The following is a 6744-nucleotide window of genomic DNA, read 5'->3' as shown; positions in this document are numbered from 1 at the left end:
TCCACCTCCCCCAGTAGCCAGGCTTCTCAGAAGACAAGTATAAAGACTTTCACACCTAGTTACTCAGAAAAATATCTAATTATCAAGTTAAAATAAGAAACTACCAAGTGATATGCTTCCTAAGGGATTAGGGTTTGGGGATTGTAGGGAGGAAGGTCAGCATCTTCTGTCACAGCAGAATGTCCTCAGGTCTCTGTGCCTGAGAGCTGTATCCAGGAAAAGTTCTGTAGCCTCTGTTTCTCCTCACCTTAAGTGAGGGAGCCCTTGGCATAGTCTGTGGTGCTTTTACTCTGCATAGAAAAACTTTTGATTCTGATTGGTTCTAAGCATATCAGGTGTGTGAGGATACAGCAGAAAGAGCAAGCCATGCTCCCTCCCTTGAGCAACTTCTCATTGAAAGGGAGGAAGCCACGCCATTTTTAAAAATGGTAAAGAAAAAGATAGAAAAAGCATAAATTAATTACAACTGTACATTGATGCTAACCAGGTATTAAGAGAATTGACATGAGCACTCGCCTGTTTCTACTCCCATGTTTTTTCAGTTCCTACATCTCTCCTCTCCATGTCTTTTCACTGGCTATCTCATATTGCGAAATACACTCTCTCCTTGCCTCTGCATCATGGATTCTCTCTCTTCCTTTAAGATGGATCTTAAGTACTGCCTTCCACACAAAGCCTTTCCTGTCTCCACAGATGTTATCACCTCTGTCCTACACTCCCTTGTATTTAACTGCCTTGTATTTAACTGCTTAGTATATACTTATAGTTATGTATTTTATTTGTATGATGTATATACTTCTATATGTACTCATTGTCTCTCCAGTGAAAATAAAAATTCATTGCAAGCAGGAATCGTTTCATTCTTTGGCATTGCACCCCTATCATCTAGCACTATGCCTGGCCTCTGGCAGGTCCTTAATAAATATGCATTAATTTATTATTGATTGAAGCATCTCATCTGAAAAGCAACACAACATTTCTGCCTAATGTCAGACTAAGGAATCAGCACAATCCTAACTTAAAAAGAAATACTTACACCTTCTTCAGGAAAAAAAAAGTCCATCTTGTCATAGATTATGGGAATCATTTCATTGTAATTCCATATTGGTAAGTAAATGTCTTTCCATTCCATTATTGTTATTGGTGTGATACTAAAAGAATAAAAAAATAACTAAAAAAAAAGAATGATTATTGTTTCCCAAATTCCCATGAATACTGAAGAAGTCAGGAATGCGTATTAAAAGGGAGATGAAATTTATGAAGTCAAAAATTAATGTTGTAGACTATTCCTTGAATGTGGAGTTGGAAAATCTGGCTGAAGTAGCTCTGCTTACTGTGACTCTGGGCAGGTCCTGTCATTTTGAGCCTCAGTTCCCTTTCTTGTAAAATGGAGATAATATATTTACACTACCTACCTCAAAGAAATGCTTTGAGGAAAAGGTTTTTTAAGCTATATAATACATTATAAATGTGTTATTATGGTATTAAAAATAGTAATGTTGGTATCCCAAAAGAGATTTCATCATCTGGGGTATGTCTTACTACATATACAGTATCAATTAACATGACTTTCCTTCTGGTTCTTTACCTCAGAAACTGAAACAAGAAAAACACATCTCTATGGATGCTGGATTTTTTTGTTTTGTTTTGTTTTAAAAGTTGAACAATGTTTTACAGATGAAAATGATCTAAACAAGCTAAAGGGCCTGGAATTCTGACACAATACAGAGTTGTTTCTGTCCAACCAGATGGTGATTTCTGGCCATTTGACTTTAAATTTAAATCTGGACATTGACTTTAAAAGCCAATGTCATCTTTATCCAAAGGTTTTTACAACTGAGCAAGCCCAATTCCGGCTTGTCTGTACTGTGAAAAGAGCACCTGCTGGTCCCCCGCCACCCCAGCCTGGGTGAAATCTCTCTATTCTCGACTCCTAGGTCACTCCTTGCCAGGATCACTTACTGGACACTCAGGGGCTGCTTCAGGATATTGCAACATAAAACCAAAGGGAATTTACAAGTGGACAGAAAAATAGCAAAATTTAGAATGGTTGTCCAAGCTGTTCGTTAGTGTTTCCATTTGTCAAGCAAGTATAAAACCAAGATAGTAGGTATTGGCCCCTAAAAAACAGAGGCGTTGATTTTTCCAATTGGGACTCAAGAAAGGTAAGGTGATCAGAGGAAATCATGTGTCCATTTCTCTAGAGTTCAAGAACCTCTTTAAAATTCTTTCTGATTTCCCTAAGCTTAACTCCAGAAGGAATCTCAAAGTTTCATTCTTCTGCCAAGACTCAAATATTGTCCTCCCCACTTGGTTCTGGAAAACTGAGCAATAGACATGTTTTTAGCCATTCCTTTTAAAGGAATAGTGCTTCCAAATCTTCCTATCACCAATGCTGACATATAGAGTCCATACAATAATCAACAGGTTGGAGAATTACTTAGGAACAGGAAACACCCTAATTGACAGACAACAGAAACAAAGGACAGAAGCTCTCTAAAAAATTCTTGGTAGAGTTGATGATTGGGAATATGTTGACGGATACATTGTAAAGTAATTCTGGCTTTGAAAATTATTTAAAGTTATAAATAAGATGCTAAATAATATAGTGCAGCTAATTCCCTCAGCTCCTTTTTTTTCCCTTTTCTTAAAAAGAGAAGGAACAGCTTAAAATAAGGTATAATTTCCAACTTTCTTGTGGGTGTAAATTCTCTGGAGAGGTTGTTCTCTCCCAATCGACTTTGCCTCCCTCAGTTTAGGTAGTATTATTTCTTGCCTTATTTTCCCTTCTCCCCATTTCAGATCAGTAGCCTGCACTCATAAATAATGCAACATCTGCCTGGGCATTTGTTTGCAATATTATCTTACACGATGCCATGTGGAGAGAGCAAAAAATGCAAAACATCCTTTGAAATGCTCATAATGCTCAAATACAGGGAAATGGTTGTTTTTACAGTCTTTCATGTTCACACGTGATTGGGGCCATGCCCATTGCTGCTAGAAAACTCACCAAGCTGTTTCTACCCCCAGAAAGTCTGGTTTCAAGAGTTTAACCCTACTGCAAAAATTTGATCTGCCCGAAATTTGATAATAGTGTCAGAGCCAACAGGGACCACCTATAAAATTATTCCTCAGACCTGTTGAGCTTCCTTCTACTTATATCTCCTCATATATTTAATTAGACTTTCTAAGAGAATGGAGTGAGGTCATTTGTACATAATCTTGGGACAAACAAAACATCTCTCTCCAAAGTTAAAGTGCCCAAATATTATCTTATTCTCAATTCACTCTACTTGCAAACAATTTTTTCACTGAAAAATTTTAAATGTGAACATGTAAGAATTTTAGTAGTGCAGCTCTCTGATCTTGATTCTATTTTGAAATAAATTCTGAAATTATATGGTCACAATGTTCCTGTTCAGTCTGAGACTGAGAGATGGGGTTCAGAGCTCAATTCTTCCTTTTCCTTAATTCACTTCAATTGAATAAGGGTGTGTTAAGAAAAAACTAGAATTTGCATTGAAGATGCTGACTTTCTCTGCCTTACAAGGATTAAAAATCACAGCTCCAAATGAGAAAGAATGCTATCCACATTGAGAGAAAGAACTATGGGAATAGAAATGCAAAAGAAAAATATGACATCACTTATCACATGTATATATGAGTATGTGATTTGGGGTTTAGGCTTTAAAAGATCACCCTATAGTAAAAATTAATAATATGGAAATAGGTGTCAAGTGATACAACCCAATGGAATTGTTTGTTGGCTCTGGGAGGGGGGAGAGAAGAGGGGAGGAAAAGAAAATAAATCATGTCAACATGGGGGGGAAATTCCATAAATAAATAAAGTTTAAATTACATTTAAATTAAAATTTAATTTTAAAAATAATTAATTAATCAATAAAGTTTTCAAGCATAGGTCCAGTTTCTCTCCCTATTCTTTCCCTTAGGAGATGGCACATGACCTGAAACTTAAAGGATGTTCTAAAAGATAGAGATAGTGAAAGTACATTCCAGCTATGGGGCACCCTAGGTTACCGAGTTTGAGGCACAGTGTTAGTTAATATAATATATCTATATTGGAGTTAAGGATATCAAGTAGGTCAAAACTACCAGCCTATCCAACCTTCCAATGTCTGGCCTTGGAGTTATGCTCTCTATAGATATAGTTTTAATTGCATGGTAGGTATATCTTGCATCCATTCTCTTCTCTCCTTTTGAATATCTATCCCTTATTTGACAAAAACTGCTGGGAAAATTGGAAAACAATATGGGAGAGATTAGGTTTAGATTAATATCTCTCACCCTACACCAAGATAAATTCAGAACAGAGGAATGACTTGAATATAAAGAAGGAAACTCTAAGTAAATTAGGCAAACACAGAATAGTATAATTGTCAGATCTTTGGAAAGGAAAGATTTTAAAACCAAGCAAGAGTTAGAAAAAATTACAAAATGTAATATAAATAATTTTGATTACATTAAATTAAAAAGATTTTGTACAAACAAAACCAATGCAACCAAAATTAGAAGGGAATCAACAAATTGGGAAAAATATAACAAAAAACTTTGACAAAAGACTAATTACTCAAATATATAAGGAGCTAAATTAATTGTACAAAAAAAATCAAGCCATTCCCCAATTGATAAATGGTCAAGGGACGTGAATATCTATCCCTTTTAGTTCAGGGTCTTATCACCTCTTTGTTGGATTATCTTAATAGCCTCCAAATTAAATTTCCACCTTCCAGTCTCTGCCCTATCCAATCTATCCTCTGTCAAGCTGCCAAAAGAGCCTTCCTAAAGCATGTCCTAAAACATTACTCCCTAGCTAAGGAACCTTTCACTCCCTATCACCGCTAGGACAAAATTCTCAGATTGGCATTAAAAGCCACTCATATTCTTCATCCAATCTACTTTTTTCTGACTTAGCTCACATTGCCCCTTCATTCACTCTTCATTTCAGTCACTGCTGTGCTCCCTGTTCCTGAAACTCAGAATTCCATTTCTTTCTTTGTCCTGGTGGCCTCATAGCTAGAATGTATTCCTTTACCATCTCTGTCTCTTAGAACCCTGACTATCCTTTAAGTCTCAGGTCATGTGCCATTTCCTAAGGGAAAGAAGAGGGATAAAAACTGGTCCTGTCAGCACCTTCTCTACAAGTTCTAGTTATATCCCAGAGGACTGCTTAGGGCACTGAAAGGATAGGTGAGTGGCCCCAGGTCTCATATTGTTCCTATTGTTCACCCTTCATTTTGGAAGAGAACCAATGGCATCCCAAGGTAATGTCTTGACTTGTGCATAAATTGGATTTGAGTCAGTTGCCCAAAGTTGTCAGCCTCATTCTTTCTTCTAGAGCCATCAAACTCCAGTGATAAGACAAAAGTCAAGACAACTGGTGATGACTCGAGATGCAGGGGATGACCTTGGCTTCTTCAATGTCTAACCAAATGCTAATGTCAGCACATCACAGTGATTCAAACTCACCTCTTCCTAACTTTTAGTTCAGTTCTTTTTCTACTGTATCATTCTCTTATGGGAAGCTGAGTCACTAGAGTTCTCTCTGTCCTCAAATAATCATACAAATATTTTTCTGTCTACGTACTGTATTATCTTTCTCCACCCAGGAAGAATGTAAACTCCTTGAGAGCAAGGATTATTTTTTCATTTTGCTTGGGTATCCTATTCCCTTGCACAGAGAGGATACCTAATAAATGCCTGCTGGATTGGATTAGCCTGGAATTTGGAAAAAGGGAGTGGAATACATTCTGAAATGCATTTGGAAAATACTTTGGAAAAGTCAAATTAAATCCATTGCATTTTTATTGACAGTAGTTCAATAAAAACATGTTTTAACCATTCAAACTGAACCATTTGAGTTATATGATAGCGCAAATCCTTGAATCAATAAGAATTACCTCTGAGCCAGAAAGACCTGAGTTCAAGGGCAGCCTTTGACTCAGGGGTAGAACCCTTACCCTCTCAGTGCATGAGGCAACTCTCCTAGGCTAACTTGCAGAGCCAGAGTTGATCTATATTGATAAAAGGAGTTTCCTTATAGTTATTCTCTACACTAGGGAATCTTTTTTAAGATAATTTTTATATTTTTAAATTTGTTTCCTTTTTTGACAATTACATGTAATAACAAATTTCCACATAAGTTTTCCAAAGTTATATGATTTGTCTCCCTCCCTTCTTGTCCCACTCCCAGAACTGGCAGGCAATTTAATTTAAGTTATACATGTGTTATCACACAAAGCATATTTCCATATTGTTCATTTTTTTAAGTGTATAATCATATAAAACTAAAAAACCTCCAAACAAAAGCACAAATAAACAAATGAAAAATCAGATGCTTCATCTGCATTCTGACTCCAATAGTTCTTTCTCTGGAGGTGGATAGCAGTCTTTGTAATAAGTACTTCAGAATTGTCCTGCATCATTGTATTGCTGAGAGTAGCTAAGTCTATCAAAGTTGATCTTTCCACAATATTGCTCTTACTGTTATAATGTTTTCCTGGTTCTGTTCATTTCACTCTGCATCAGCTCATGTACATTTTTCCATTTCTTTCTGAAATCATCCAGTTCATCATTCCTTACAGCACAATAGTATTCCATCACCATCACATACAACAATTAGTGCAGCCATTCCCCAATTGGTGGACATCCCTTCAATGTCCAATTCTTTGCCACCACAAAAAGAGCAGCTATAAATATTTTTGTACAAGTAGGTCCTTCCCCTCC

Source organism: Gracilinanus agilis, chromosome 2, assembly GCF_016433145.1.
Source record: "Gracilinanus agilis isolate LMUSP501 chromosome 2, AgileGrace, whole genome shotgun sequence".
In the NCBI taxonomy this organism is placed as follows: domain Eukaryota; kingdom Metazoa; phylum Chordata; class Mammalia; order Didelphimorphia; family Didelphidae; genus Gracilinanus; species Gracilinanus agilis.
This window is presented reverse-complemented; position numbering follows the sequence as displayed.